The sequence below is a fragment of the Sminthopsis crassicaudata genome, chromosome 3, assembly GCF_048593235.1.
Source record: "Sminthopsis crassicaudata isolate SCR6 chromosome 3, ASM4859323v1, whole genome shotgun sequence".
Classification (NCBI taxonomy): Eukaryota; Metazoa; Chordata; class Mammalia; order Dasyuromorphia; family Dasyuridae; genus Sminthopsis; species Sminthopsis crassicaudata.
Genome location: NC_133619.1, coordinates 588,905,548 through 588,921,628, shown reverse-complemented (window position 1 = coordinate 588,921,628; position 16,081 = coordinate 588,905,548). Strand labels below are relative to the sequence as shown.

Genomic DNA, 16,081 nt, shown 5'->3' with positions numbered 1-16,081 from the left:
GGCGGCGACGGCCTCGACAGCTGCCCAGTCCCGGCCCGGCCCCGGCCACGGCCCCAGAGCTATTGTACAGATTCCCGGCTCCGGCCTGGGCTCTCAGCTGGCCTGTACCAAGTGTGCCACCAAGGGGAGGGCCGGGTCCCCCAGCGACCCTGCGCAGACGGGTAGAAAGAGTCAACCTCTACTGCTCGGCCTCCGGCAGAGAAGAAATTGTTAAAGGCACGAAGACCCCTCTTTTCTAGGCAAAAGGATATCGGCAGAAAGGCTTGAGGAGGAGCCTTTGGGACGTGTCTCCCCCACGAACGTAGTTTGGTATCGGCCAGCAGAGTGTGGAGACTATGTAGGGAGAGTTGAGAGAGAAGCTGGTGACTCACCACCCCCAAGAAGGGGGGCTGGAGTGTGGGCCCCCAATCCGCATTCCCCCCAAGTCCTCCGGCAGACGGGTGAGGTTTGCGGGCCTGGGGTCATGGGAGGGAGAAGTCCGGGCATCATCCCAGAGAAAAAATAAAATCCCAATCGAATGTCTCCCCCACCCCCAGTCCTAAACCCAGTTGGCTTCTGGGGGAGGGGGATACTAGGAGCTCTGCTCCCCGCTGAGGAGCTGCTTCTCCGCCTGTTGCAGACTCCAGCGGGGCCCAGAGGCAGCTTCCTTAGCCTAAAACCAGTTGCACACACCGCTCCCGAAACCCTAAATTCTTTCAATTCTCCAAGGGGTAAACTCAGGCAGATGCCCTGACCCTCTCCCTTCCCCCCTCCTCTTCTGTTAATTATAACTCTGAAACTTGTAGGCCCATTCAGGGCCACATCTGTCTCTGCTCCCAATGGTTCCCCCGCCCCCTCCTGACCCTTGGGTCTCTGCCTTCCTGTCCATCAGCATCCCCACCCCCTTCTCCCCAGGCCCACTGAGGGAGCTGGGGCCAGGGACAGGAGCCAAATCCATCGTCCCAGACAGCGGACAGAGGACAGGAGCTTGCTCAGAAAGGTGGATCGATGGGGCTGCAGGGGCCTTCTGAGAAATGGAAGCAAGAAAGGGAGAGTATAAGGGAAAGTAGGGTTTGAGTGGAAGGGAGGATAAGACCAGATTCTGCCCACTCCTATTTTGCCCTTTGTCTTGACCCCAGGAGTTTCAAGATGCAGGCTCTTCCATTGTCCAGGGATTAGCTCAGGGTCCAGATGTGTGGGCCTCTCTTTGGGGATCCAGTCTGCCCCATGGCTGCTTCCAGAGCTCCTAGCGGACTCATCTTCCCTGAAAGTGAGTTCTCAGAGGGAGTAAGTCAGCTAGGCTACCCCCACAATCCAGACATGCCTTTGGGAACTTGAAAGGAAGATGCCCTCTATTTTGGGTCCCTTGGGAGTGAAGAGAGAGCATCAGAGCATCGGTGACAGAGTACAGGCTAAGGGAAAATAGCTTCAAGTTGAACTGGCATAAGACTGAAGATCAAGGCAAGGACCAATATAACCACTAAATCAACAAGAAGGATAGCCATTTGTCAGATCATAGGATGGCAGAGCTGGAAAGGGACCTTAAAGACTATAACACTCCATTTGTAGAGGAGGAAACTGGATCCTAGAAAGTGATTTACCTAAGATGGTAGAGCTAGTCTGTGAGAGAATCAGGACTGGAAACCAGTTCTACTGACTTACAGTCAAGCCCAGGACCTTGCACCTTATTTCAGAGTATCTCCTTAGTAGTTGCGTCAAAAGTTCCTAGGAAACAAAGATACGGTTTGATCCAGGAATTCACAGACCTTACAATCTAGCAGAAAAGGAATTAAACACACCAAGAAAAATATAACTACCTCCCCCAACTCCCATCTGGAGACTGTTTCTTGTCTGAACACTGGCAGCTTTCATTGACTGTACCAATGGCCAGAGTGGTCAGGGAAGGCTTCCCAAAGGAGATAGCATCTGAGCTGAGCCTTAAAGGACTACAATAAAAATGGCTCACATTTCCTTAGGCCTTTCTAGTTCACAAAGTGAATGCCTTACAGCAACCTTGTGAGATCTGGAGAGAAAGTATTATTATCCTATTTTACAAAGAAGGAAACAATTAAGCATCAAATCAACAAGCATTTATTAATTACTTATTAAGATGTGACTGGCTTCGTGCTAGGACTAGAAGAATGAAACAGTTCCTGCCTTCAAGGAACTTACATGCAATTGAATACACAAAAGTAGATTTTAAAATTTTTTAATTAATCTCAGTGTCTTGACAGTGAAGGCTCTAGAAAGCTAAGGGGAAACAGGTAACACTTCATGCATTTGAGCTGGTACTTCCATTATACCATTTATATGCTATGTTCCTGCTAAACTGACCTATTAGCTTCTCTCTAACAGTGTTGTAAGCTTAATAAATGCTTTTTTCATTCACTCATCCATTCATGGACTAAAGATTTTATCTAAAGATGTCTTTGCCAAAGCAGCTGGGTGTTTTAGTGAACAGAGCACTACACTAGACTTGTGGTCAGGAGGACCTGAATTCAAATATGGCCTTAAACACATATTAGCTGTGTGACCTTGAACAAGCCACTTAACCTAGATTGACTCAAAAGAAAGATAAATATCTTTGCACAGACTGTGAGTCCTACATGGAATATGTCTTTTATTCACCTCCAGTTCTAAATCAGTCCTTCCTCTTACATCAAGGCTTATGGCACATGAACTTTCTAGTCCTCCACTTGTTACCTTTCTTTCTCTCCTGAAATTACTTTGTATTTATTTCCATGTCTTCATGTTGCATCACGTACCATCCTCACCCCATTTAGTAAAGCTCTTCAAGAGCAAAAGGTGATTCCTTTTTTTGTGATTTTAGCCCTAATACCTAGTTCAGTGCCTACTACACTTAATGAATGATTATAGGCGATTTAATTGGTGATTGATATGAGTAATAAGTGTTGGAGCTGTACTAGAATCTAGGGCTCTTTCCCACAATATCACATTATTTACAAGAACAAAAACAACATTATTTAGGTAATATTTTTATACTTGGAGATTGGGGAAAGGATAGACCTGGGTGGGGAGGGAATTATTTGGGGAATTTGAATAATCCCACAATATTAGCATAGGAAATAGTAGGTGAGTTAGGATCACAATTTGAAGGGCTTTGAATGCCAGGTTAAATATCCTGGGATTTTGTCCTATAGGCAGTGGGAGCCATAGAAAGGTTTGGACTATCTAGTTATGGATGTAACATGATCCACACTCTGTTGTTTAAAAGGGACTCAATAGCCTTTTAATCCAGTATTTAATTATGCTGTGCCTTAAAGTGAGGAAAACACACCAGGCTTGCTCTTCACAGTCAGAAGCAACTAGGTACAGCTTTCCTAGAGAGAAGAGAAGATATTACACCAAGATCAAAAAAAGTCAGTGTCCTATAATGTAAAGAGCCTTGAAAGAATCAGGGCCCCCCAGTTGTAATACATCTCTGCTACTAACTTGCTATGTAATCTTGAACAAATTCTTTCTTCTGGATGGATCTCTGTTTGCTTTTTTCCTTTTCTTGGAAGCAATGGGAATTAAGTGACTTGACCAGGGTCACACAGCTATTAAGTGTCTGAGGTCAAATTTAAACTCATGTCTTGACTTTAAGGATGGAGTACTTTGCTACTTAGCTGTCCCAATCTGTTTTTTCATCCACACATGTTTAAAGGTTAAACTTTGTACTTTTATATTCATATTTTACTAAGAATCAATTTGTTCATGAATTAGTTAACAATCCTGTAGTGACAATTCACAAGTTGAACCAGCACTGTTTTTTATAGTATTGAAACTCACTTTAACAGATCTGCCTTTGGCAATCCATTGGTCCTCATTGTTTATTGGTTGGGGTGGAATAGATGATCATTCAAAGTTCCTTCCCAGCTTGAATGACAGGAAGGATTGAGATCTTTGCATTTATACACACACACACACACACACACACACACACACACACACACACACACACACACATATATATATAATTTTACAATATATATTTAAGAGATGGCATAGTGATTAAGATAAGGAAATTGCTGGGGATGCTCTATCAGAGAGAAGGACCAGACACTTCCATGTCAAGACAAAATTGCTAACTCTCCAGTGCATTAATAGATTATAGGAACTAAGTGAAGGGTTGAAAGAATGGACTCAAAATGACCAATCTGGGAAGATTCCCAGGAATAGGTAGTGAGATTTAGAAGAGTGATAGGGCAGGGAAATATTAAAGGCATGGCATAAATTTCAAGGTAACAAGTGAAGGAGGCCTTTGAGTTAATCTCCTTCCCAATCAAATCCCTGTTGCCAACAATTTTTTTTTTTTAACTCAGTCTGATTTCTGATGCTGCCATGAAGGAAAAAGCACTGTTCTTACAGGTTCTGGAAGAATACCTTTGTGGAAATATCTTTCTTGCACCAAGAAACTGTACCTGGTCTGAAGGAGAAGCTGAGTCACAGGATGAAGGGATGGGCAACAGAACCTCAAATCCAAGAGTGCTGGCTCTGAGCCCATAAAAGTCCCTTCTCTTTAGAATTCTGATCCAGGAAAGGGAGTGGAAGGCAGACCTGCCACCCCCACTCCCAACCCCTAGGGAAGGAGGGATGAGTGAGCCATGACTTCCTCTATCATGTGATTTCCTGGGTGAGAGGGGAGAGTGGGCAAAACCTGACACAAGAGGGGGAGGCTATAGTCCCTCTCCTAACCTTCACAGTGCCAGATCCCTTTGTCTCCTCCCTAGGGTAAAAGCATGAACATCTCCTTATTATTATTAAAGTATAGAAACAGGTAGAATGAGATGGGCAGAAGCTACTGGGGAGCAGAGAACTAAAAGGGCAGAGGTTTTAGGGGATGAGGATCATTCTGAGAGAAAGAACAAGATAAAACACAAAAACAAAGAACAGAAGCTCAGTCATCTGTTATACAGAGAGTTCAGGAGTCAGGAAATGAACAAAAGGCAAAGCCATAGTATTATAATATTTTAAGCAGAAAATGGCCCCAAATTCTCAAATTTAGAAAGGGAAAGTAAGATCAGAAAGTTTAAATTATATAGTCAGGATCACATAGATTGTAAGTGGGTGAAGCAGAAGTTGAATCCAGTGTTTTTTCTCTACTTTGACTCCAGATTAACCTCCAAATTTTTGAGTTAGGATTGTCATTCCAATTTCTTCAACTGGTGTTGAAAAACTAATCTCATTGAGGACTTGAGGAGACCTAGATTCCTCAATTCTAGTGAAGTTAATTTTTCTTCTCAATCCCATCTTAAAGTCCTTTTAGACTATAAACTTTGCATTTTGTTTTCTTTCTCAATTTTTTCCTTTTTAATTTGATTTTTCTTGTGTAGCATGATGATTGTGGAAATATGTATAGAAGAAATGCACGTGTTTAACATATATTAGAGAGGGGATGAGGAGAAGGTAGGGGAAAAATTTGGGACAAGGGTGAATATTGAAAACTACCTATGCATGTTTTGAAGATAAAAAGCTTTAATTTAAAAAAAAAAAAAAAGACTATAAGCTTCTTGAGAGCAGTGTATGGTATCCATGGCCCAGTGCATAGTAGATCCATGATCAATGTTTGTTTTTAAATAAAGGAAAATAGCTCAAAATTTTAGAGCTCTTTGTGTTTCCTGTTTACAAAGTTAGCATGAAGGAGTTCATTTGACTCTCACAACAACTCTGTTAAGATAGGTAGTGTAATTCTTACTTACCTGATTTTATAGATAATGGAACTAACCCAGAGATTTAGTGACTTGCCCACCTCCTGGGCTATCAACTGACAGCTCAGATTCATTCTTTGATTCCAAATGACCTTTAAGGTTCCTTCCAGCTCTAAATATATGATCCAGGACTGCCCTCCCTTCCGCCGTCATTTGAAAATTGTTTAATTAAATTTTATTTTATTTTCAAAATATTTATTTTTAATTTAACTAAATGTTTTTGATGCCCATCTAATTGTTTTTAATATCACGAATATTTCTTGTTGACTATTCATTCTCCTACCCAATTCCTTTGTTAAAAAAAAAAAGTCAAAACAAATAAACATATTGACAGTCTCTGACAATATATGCCTCCTTCCACACCTTTAATATACCACCTCAAAGGAGAGACCAATTAGTGCTTTCCTCCAGCCTTCCGTTCCCTGCTAGGTGGCTGGGGCTGGGTGAACGAAGAAGGGGAGGGGTGTCCTCATTTGGCACCTCAGATGATTAAAGTGTATTTTCTGCCGAGGGAAGGGTAGCTAGGTGAGTACAGAACAGGTCATTACCGACCGGGGAAATCCCGGGGTGCGGAAATACAGTGAAGTGGTGGAAAAAGCGGGGGGGGGGGTGCAGCAAGGAGGAAACGGAGAGTTAAGTCCCAACTGGAGATTCCTTCTAATAAGGTTCTTCTCTCTCCTTAGCACCGCCCCACCTCCCCCTCAGCTATCATATACATCCAACTCAAATCGGGACTCCTGGGAATAGAGTGAGGCAGGTGTCTCTCTCCAGGGGGGGCCGCTCCCCGCCAATCACCGTTCCTCCCAATGACGTCGACACCGCCCGGGGGGAAAGGGGGTGCTTTGTGTCAGCGCGCTGGCATCTCCCGGCACACCCAGCTCCCAAGAGCTGGGGATCCGGAATCGGGATTGGGCTGCAGGTCTGGGACAAGAAGGAAGTGCGCACTAGTCACCCCCAGAATCCTAGTTCTAGGACGGAGGAGGAGGAGCGAAGTGGAAGAATTCTAAAGTTTCTGGCCGACTTGGGGTCTCTGCGAAGGAACAAGCTTCCTGCTCTTCTTCTAACTCTGAACCTGAGAAAATGGGCAGACGTGGGGGGGAGCGGGGGGAGTCAGAGGAAAGCAGGCTAGAGATCCGTGGAAAGCCTGAAAGCCCATATAAAGATGAGTTACTAGCATCATTAGTTTTATTAATGATAATATGAATAATTTGCAGGCAGAGGCACAGAGAATCAAGCAAAGATTAAGACTGCGAGCTGAGACGGAAGGAGGACCCTAGATCCCGAAGGCACCCGCACGTAGACAGACAAACACGACTCTCTCCCCCGAGAAACCTCGTCCGGCCCCTCCCCCGTCTCCCTCCCAAGGGCCAGATTCTGGGACCAATGGGCGGGGCTGAGGTCGCTAGGGGTGGGAGCCTGGACAGGGGCTGTGACTCAAGTTTCTGTGGGGAAGAGTGAGCAGCCGGCAGGGAGGGGCTGAGACTGACAGACACCCAGGCAGACGGATGGACACTTTCACCTCAGCTGTCCTCTCTTCTTTCCACCCCGCCCCAGTCCCTCCTAGGGCCTGTGGGAGGGAAGATCTCTTCCTTAGATGGGCTTTTCACGTCTAGAACTCAGGACACAGAACAGGCTTCTGGGCTTAGAGTTCGTGTACTTGGGGCTCAAGGGAAAAAGATTCAAGGACTCTGGGACTCAGCATTACTTTAGGGACCAAGGGTTGGGGACACAAAGTGTTACCCAAAGTAAGGTCCGGGAAATCAAGGATTCATTGGCTCAGGGCTAGGGACTTGGGAGGCCGGGGGCTTGGAGCTCAGAGGCTCAAGTTTATCAGGGATTTCCACAAGCATTTATTAAATGTCTATTATGTGCTGTGCACTGTGCTAGATGTTGGGGTTACAAACACAAAAATAAAAGGGTCCCAGCACTTAAAAGAGATTTTCTTCCTTCTTACTTTCCTCCTTCCTCCCTCTCTCCTTTCTTTCCTTCCTTCTGTCCTTTTTTCGTTTTGCCTTCCTTCTTTTTTTCTTCCCTCTCTCCCTTCTTCTCTTTCTTCTTCCCTCCCCCTCCCTCCCTCTTTCCCTTCTTTTCTTTCTTCCTCTCTCTCCCTTCCTTCCTTTCTACTCTCATTTCTTCCTCCCTCCCTCCTTTTCTCCCTCTCTCCCTCCATTCTTCCCTCTCTTCCTTTTTTTCCTTCCTTTTTTCTCTTCTCTCCTTTCTTTCCTTTCATTCTTTTTCTTCCTTCCTTTCTTTTTTCTTTCCTCCCTCCCTTCTTTCTTTCTTTCCTTCCTTTCACTTTGTTTTAGTAGTTTACTTTCTAAAGTTACAAAAAAAAAAAATAAAAAATAAATGGGCAAGAATAACTTCTCAAGGGTTTAGGGCAAACAAAGTTAAGTGCTTATTCAGGGTTCAGAGACTGAGGTCTCAAGAGTACGTGAGAGCCAGAATTTTACGACTTTAGGGGCTCACTAGTACCCAAAAAACCTCAAGAAATCAGAGCATCCTGGGGTGCTTGAGACTGAGATTCAGCGGCCAAGAAGTTCAGGACATCCAATAACTCAAGGCCTAGATGTCTCACCTAAGTTCATGATGCATTTCTCTCTTCTTCTATGATTCTTCCCCAGTCTAGAAACTCTTAGATGTAATGATAATAGGAACTCCTGACTGTCTCACTTATTACCTAAAAATCACTTTTGTAATCTTTAGCAAATTACTTCCCTTCTCTGTCCCTCAGTTTCTCTACAACTCTTCATGAAGGAGTTAGTCTGGATGTTCTTTTAGAAAGTCCCTTCCAACTTTGAGATTGAGTAATGGTAAAAGTTATCTCCTTCCATGATTGCAGACACAAAAAGGAGTGATATCATTGTCCTACTGAGACAGCTGGATGGGACTGGATTTGGACTCAGGAAGACTAGGATAGTAGTGGAGAGTGAGTGGAGAGAAGATATATTGCCATAGATATTGGCGAGGTGGAAAGGAGACAATTTGGTAACTGATTGGACAAGTAGAATGAAGAGTTAAGGATAATATCAAGGTTTTATTTGAGGGAATGGAAGGAGGTCCCCTTTGACAGTAAAGGGGTGGGTAAGTTGGACAGAAAAGAGGTGTTCCATTTTGGACACATTGAATTTGAGATTCATACAGGACATTCATTTAGAAATTTCCAATATGTAGTTAGTTGATCTGAGTTCAAATCTTACCTCAGACAATTAGTATCTGTATGATCAGGAGCATGTCTCTTAGTTTCTCTCAGCCTGTTTCCTCATCTGAAACATAGGGATAATAGAAGTATCAATCTTGTTGTTGTGTGGACTAAATGAGATAAGGTGTAAGGCTTTGTAAAACCTTAGATATTATTGCTACAAGTAACTTAGACTATCTCTATGGTGAGCACACCTTTCCCTGATGTACAAATCCTTCTTCCTTTTAGCCATAATTCCTGTTTTTGGAGATAAGACGAGTCTCTCAGGTGGGGCGGGGATAGGCAGTGCTGCAGGTATTGACCACTTCTCTGAAGAGTTACTTGACTCCCTAACCCCTACCATTCCTGTCTTTCTTCAGAGCCTAGGGAAATACTGAAGGACTAAGAGAGAGCCTGTCCCTAGCCTGCCTTGACTTGGCTTATTCCCAGAACTGGTCTGTCCCTTTCACTGGCCTGGTTCTCTGCTTTTGATCCTAACTTCATATTTCTTTTTCGGCTTGGATCCATGTCTGGGTCTTGATACTGTCCTGGTGCCTATCTTGGCCGTGCCTTTGTCCTGGTTCCCTGTCCCTATCCCTTTCCCTAATCTGGTGCTCTGGCCTTAGGCTTGTCCTGGCTCCTTTTCCCTGGCCTGTCCTGGCTACTCTGTCAGGTTGTTATGGTGATGGCCCAGGACTGGAATGCAGCTGGCCTGGCTTCCAGGGCTGGGAGGCTGAGGGAGGAGCAGAGAGACAGGGTGGAACATGGACCAACAACACTCTGCTCCCAGGATAGCTGGGAAAAAAGACCTTTCCTCCCCCTCCTTCCCTTTCTTCCCCTGTTCCTCCATTCCTCCCTCCCTTTTTCCCTTCTTCCTTCTCTCCTTTCCTTTCTCCCTTTCTATTCTTTTCTGTTCTTTTCCTTCATGCCTCTTTCCCTTCCTTCTTTCATTCCTCCCTCCCTCTCTTCTTTCCCTCCTTCTGCCCTCCTTTCCTCTGTTTTTCCCTCCCTTCTTCCTTTCCTTCTTTTCCTTTCTTCTTCCCACCCTTCCTTCTCTCCACCTGTCTTTCTTCCCTCCTTTTCTTCCTTCTCTTCCTTTCTTCCTCCTACCCTCCCTTCTTCCCTCCTTTTCCCTCAATTCCTCCCTCCCTCCTTTACTTCCTTCTGCCTCTGTCTTTCTTCCTCCCTTTATTACCTTCCTTTTCCCCTCCCTCTCTCTCTTCCCCCTTCCTTGCTCCCTTTCTCCCTCTATTCTTCTATCTTTCCCTCTCTCCTTCTCTTCCTTCCTTCCTCCCTTCCTCCCCTTTCCTTCCTTTCCCCCCTTCCCTCCTCTACTTTCCTTCCTTCCTTCCTTCCTTGCTTCCTTTCTCCCTCTGTTCTTCTATCGCTCCCTCTGTTATTCCTTTCCTCTTTCCTTCTCTTCCTTCCTTCCTTCCCCCTTTCTTCCTTTTCCCCTCCTTTCCTCCCTCTCTCCTTTCCTTCCTCTCTCCTCCCTTCCTTCCTCCTTCCCTTCTTTACTCCCTTTCTCCCTCTGTTATTCTTTCCCTCCCTCCCTTATTTCCTTCCTTCCTCCCTTCCTCCCTCCCTTTTTCCCTCCCTCCCTTTCTTCCTCCCTTCCTCCCTTCCTCCCTCCCTCCCTTCCTTCCTCCCTTCTTGCTTCCCTCCTTCCCTCCCTCCTTCCCTCTCTTTCTTCCTTCTTCCCTTCCTTCCTCCCTTCTTGCCTCCCTCCTTCCTTCCCTCCTTCCTCCCTCCCTTTCTCCATCTCTTCCTCCTTCCCTTTCTTCCTGCAGCCTTCCTTCCTTTCTTCCTCTTCCTTTCTTTCCTTTCTTCTTTTCTTCTTTCTTTTCCTTTTTGGAGAAAGCCCAGGGTTAGGGATGACAGGTTACAAAGCTCAGCTCCATCTGTACGTGGAAAGTAGACAGAAGGGGTTGTGACCAGTGACAGCTGGACTTCCCCTTCAGGGAGGGGTTGTTAAGGTTCCTAAGGAGTGGGACTGGCCTCTGTTTGCTTTGCCCCCTGGTGGACTCTTGGAAAAAAGGCATCTTTTGGCTGAGCTCTGACTATGAGAAGGCATTCAGCCCTTGCTCAGCTTTCCTCTTGTAAAGGATCTCAGATAGGGAAGCAGGGGTTTGGAGTGGGGATTAGACAATGGACCTGAAATTGTCACTAGTGGATTAGGTGCCTCTATAGGAAGAAGAAGGCCTTTTTCTGGGATACTGCATCCTAAAAGAAGAGATGAGTCTCCTTGTAATCTGAACTATCTCTCTTCCTTCAGATTTACATTTCTGTTCTCAGAAACCTCCTATGCTCATCCTTCTTGATCCTTTTGCATCACTTGACATTTTTGACCACTATGTCCTGATTCGTTGTCTCTCTGTCTCCATCTGTCTCTGTTTCTCTTCCTAATGTTGCCCTTTTCAGTCTCTTTTACTGTTTCATCATCTATATCAAATCTCCTAACCATCGGGGTACCCAAGGATCTCTCCTGAGCCCTCTTCTGTCATCCCTTTATAACATCTCACATGGTGAGAAGCTCCTACAAGTTTAACTATCAGATTTATGTAGATTATTTCCAAATCTAGATCTACTCTGTCACCTGAATTCCAGTGATGCATTACTAATTATCTGCCTATTAGACATTTCAAACTGAATGTCCTATATTCATTTCAAACTTAATATATATAAAACTGAACTCACCTTTTCTTCCCAAACCCAGCCCTTTTCCAAACTTTTCTTTTTCTGTCAAGGGGTCACCATCCTTCTGTTTCCTCAACTTCTCAACCTTGATGTAATCCTTGACTCCTCACTCTTTATGCAATCAGTTGTCAATTTTCTTGTTTCTCTCTCCCTGGTATCTCTGACAAATGTCTTCTACTCACATAGCTACTACTCATAGTTGAGGTCACCTCTCACCTGGACTATTGCAATAACTTCCTAATCTGTCTTCCCATCTCAGTGCATTCTTTTGGCATCCTATTGCTTCAAGGATCAAATATAAATTCCTCTGATTAGCTTTCAAAAGTTGTCACCCTCTGGCCTATTTCTACCTTTTCACTTTTATTAAATATTGTTTCCATTCCTGAGCTCCAATGTCCAGTCAAACGGGATTTTTCACTATTTTTCACAAACAACACCATCTCTGTGCCTTTGCACTAGCTATCCCTACTCCTAGAATTCTCTTGGTCCTCCACTCTTTCTCATTATTTTATTATTCCTTCAAGTCTCATCTCAAGTGTCTTTTTCTTTTTAAAAATGCATTATTTATTTATTTTTAATATTCTCTTTTTTTAAATTTTGAGTTTTGAATTGTCTCCCTCCCACTTCTTGAGAAAGCAAGAAATATAATATCAATTATACATGTGAAATCATGCAAATAATTTTCATATTGCCCTTCCTGCAGCAAAAAAGCTAAAAAAATAAAAGTGAAAAAATATACTTTAATTTATATTCAGAATCTATCAGTTCTTTCTCTGAAGGTGGAAAGCATTTTTCATTATAAGTCCTTTGGAATTGTCTTGGATCTTGCTGAGAATAGCTGTCATTCAGTTGATTATCATATAATATTTTCCCCTTCTGCCCTCCCTCTCTTCCTTCCTTTCTCTCTCCCTCCCTCCCTTTCTCTTTTCCTCCCTTCCTTTCTTCCTCCTTCCCTTTCTTTCTTCTTTCCCTCCTTTCCTCCTCTTTCTTTTCTTCCCTCTTCTCTTTCTCGCTCTTCCTCTATCTCTGTCTCTTTCTGTGTCTCTGTGTCTCTGCCTATCTGTCTATCTCTGTCTGTCTGTCCCTGTCTCTCTGTCTGTCTCTGACTCTGTCTATCTCTCTCTGTCTGTCCTTGTTTCTCTGTCTATCTCTGTCTCTCTCTGTCTCTGTTTCTCTCTCGAGTCTTGCTGTTTGGTTTACTGACCTAGTAGTAGTATTTACTTAGTCAAAATGTATGCATTAGTTTTATAACCCTCCAGGCATAGGTCCAATTTGTTCTCCAGAATAGTTAGATCAGTTTGCAACTCCAGCAATGATGCTTTAGTGCCCCAATTTTCCCACATCCCCTTGAACATTTGTCACTTTTTGTTTCTATTATATTATATACCTATATATAGGTATGAGATGGTACCTCAGAGCTGTTCCAATTTGCATTTCTCTCATCAATAATGATTTGGGGGCAGCTAGATGGTACGGTAGATAGAACACTAGCTCTGGAGTCAGGAGGACCAGAGTTCAAATCTGGTTTCAGACATTTGACATTTACTAGCTGGGTGACCCTGGACAAATCACTTAACCCCAAATACCTTGAAAAAAAATAATAATAGTTTAGAACATTTTTTCATATGACTACAGGTAGCTTTGATTTCTTTTTCTGAAAGCCTCCTGTATTATTCTTTGATCATATATCAATCGAGGAATGAATTGTGCTCTTATAAATTTGACTCTGTTTTCTATATATTTGAGAAATGAGGCCTTTATCAGAGAAACTTGTAAAACTTTTTTATAGTTATTATTACTGTGTATTTCCTTCCATCCTATTTGCCTCCTGTTTATCCTTTTTTTTTCTTTTTCTTTTCACCTTGTTCCTTCTCAAAAGGCTTTGCTTCTGCCTACTGTCCCCTCCAGTTCACCTTCCTTTCCATCATCACCACCTCCTTCTCTTATTCATTCTCTTCCTTTCCTACTTCCCTATAGGGAAGATGGAAAGTTATACCCACCTGAACTATATATTATTATGATAAGAATAAGATTCAAGCATTTTCTGCCACCTCTCACATCTTCCCTTCCACTGTAAATTTTTTGTACCATGTAAAAGTGGTACAAATTTACCCTGTTCTACCTCTCTCTTCTTTTTTTCTCAGTGCATTCTTCTTTCCTCATTTCCTTATTTATATATATTTTTGGATATCCCATCATATTCAGTTCACATCCATTCCCTCTGTCTATGTATACTTCTTCTAACTGTTTAATTAATTACAATATTTTTAGGAGTTTGTGTAGTTACATGTAGGAATGTAAACAGTTTATATTTGAAAATCTACTCAGCCCATGCCTTTTCATCAGGCATGCAAGGCCTCTATTTTATTAAATATACCCCCTTTTTTGCCTTTAAGTATTATATTCTGTTTTATTGGATAGGTAATTCTTGGTCCTACTCCTATCTCCTTTGCCTTTTGAAATATCAGATCTCAAGCCCTCTGATCCTTTAATATACAAACTGGTAAATTTTGTGTTATCAAGACTATGACTTCATGATAGTTGAATTGTTTCTTTCTGGCTACTTGCAATATTTTATCCTTCACTTAGATCTCTGGGATTGACTAGAATATTCCTGGAGTTTTCAATTTAGGATCTCTTAGGAAGTGATAAGTGAATTCTTTCAGTTTCTTTATTACCTTCTAGTATCAGAACAGTTTTCCTAGATAATTTCTTCAAATATGATGTCCATGCTTTTATTTGATCATGGCTTTCAGGTAGTTCAGTAATTCTTAAATTATTTTTCTTGGATCTATTTTCTAGGGCAGTTGTTTTCCCAATGAGATTTCTCACATTTTCTGCTTTTTCTCCTTTAATTCTTTTGATTTATCATTTCTTGATGTCTCATGGGGTCCATTTGTTCAATTTTAATTTTTAAGAAATTCTTTTCTTCATTGAACTTTTGTACTTCTTTTTCCATTTGACCAAATCTTTTTCTTAAGGTATTTTTTTCAGCATTTTTTGTGCCTCTTTTGCAAGTTGTTCATTTTCTTTTCATAATTTTCTTGTTTCATTCTCATTTCTTTTTTCTTTGACTTTTAACATCCTTTTTGCACTTTTTTAGGAATTCTTTGGGGTTCTGTGATATGAAGACTGAGTTAGTACCCTGGATGCTTTAGAATCACCCAGAGTCAGGCTAAGCAAAAGTCCTTAGTCTTTATTCTTGGTCTTTAGGGATAGAAGTGAAGGGGCTGGACACAGGCTCTCCATGACCTCCCTTCTCCTCTTCTACCACCAGAGTGACTCTGGCTTGTCTTATTCCACCCTCTAGTCCCTCCTACAATTCTCTGTATACACCAAAAGATTGAGCCAGCACAGAATAGTGGGAAGGGCCATTTTCCAAATATATGCTAATAGAGTATTGTCCAATAAGTAATTAGCCTTAAGTGCTCGGTTGTCTGATTCTAGTGCACCTATTCACAGTTTCAGCCCTTTACATCTCCCTCTTTCTTTTGTTTTAGAACACAGGTGGTCACTCCATCCCTGACTTCTCAGGAAGAGAGATGAAAAACACCAAAAGGAAGTGGGGAGTCAAGCCAGATATTGTTAGCAGGTTTCTGGGTTGAAGAAACAAACCCATCAGCATGGGAGGTATTACACAAGCACATAGCAATAATGTACAGGCTATTAGTAATGACTCTCCCCACAGCTGATACAGGCTCAATGTGGTGTAACAAACATGAATTATACATACAAGTAGTGATACAACAAACAATATGAATCAACATGGTGTTGTAAAAGATTTCCAGAAGTCCTAGAAGGAGGGTATGTAAACAACAATCACACATACATCTCCTTCAGCAGCCAAGAGATGGTCCAAAACCAATCTATTGTCCATTGCATCAGGTGTCAATGATCCCTGTAAGTTTTTGAAGTCCTGAAACAGTCTTTTTATGTGTTAGGGAATCCAATGATTCCTGCAGATTTTTAAGTCCTGCAACAGTCTTATCATTTCTCAGAAAATCCAATGATTCCTGAGGGTTTTCAAGTTCTACAACAATCTTATCATGTCTCAGAGAATTCAATGATTCCTGAGGGTTTTCAAGTTCTACAACAATCTTATCTTGTCTCAGAGAATCCAATGATTCCTGAGGGTTTTCAAGTTCTACAACAATCTTTTCACTGTGATAGCTTCACTTTTTTTTTTCTCTTGAAGCTTTACATGTAACTATTTTGACTTTGTTGTCTTTTTTCTGAATATGTGTCTTGATCTTCCCTAAAGTCATGGTAACTTTCTATAATAAGATTCTTTTTCTGTTTGCTTATTTTTCTAGTCTTATTTTTTAATTTTAACTTTATTTTAAGGTTGGACTCTGTTCTTGGGATGGAAGGGGCATTGAGCCAACTTTCAGACTATATCATGCTGCTATATTCAGAGCTAGTTCTGAAGGTTTTTTCATTTCTATTCTTCCAAGGTGGTATAATTTAAGGAAAGGTATGATTATTGCTCTCCTGGCCCATATTCTGATCTGTA

General features: G+C 42.3%; 1 long non-coding RNA gene across 1 annotated transcript; it reads right to left on the bottom strand.

The window, feature by feature from the left end:
• Positions 1-8,707: 8,707 nt before the first annotated feature.
• Positions 8,708-9,787, bottom strand: LOC141563697 (uncharacterized). Its single transcript, XR_012488481.1, has 2 exons — positions 9,087-9,787; positions 8,708-8,956 (listed from the first exon to the last, which is right to left on the bottom strand). It is a non-coding gene; the product is annotated as an uncharacterized LOC141563697 (long non-coding RNA).
• Positions 9,788-16,081: the final 6,294 nt, after the last annotated feature.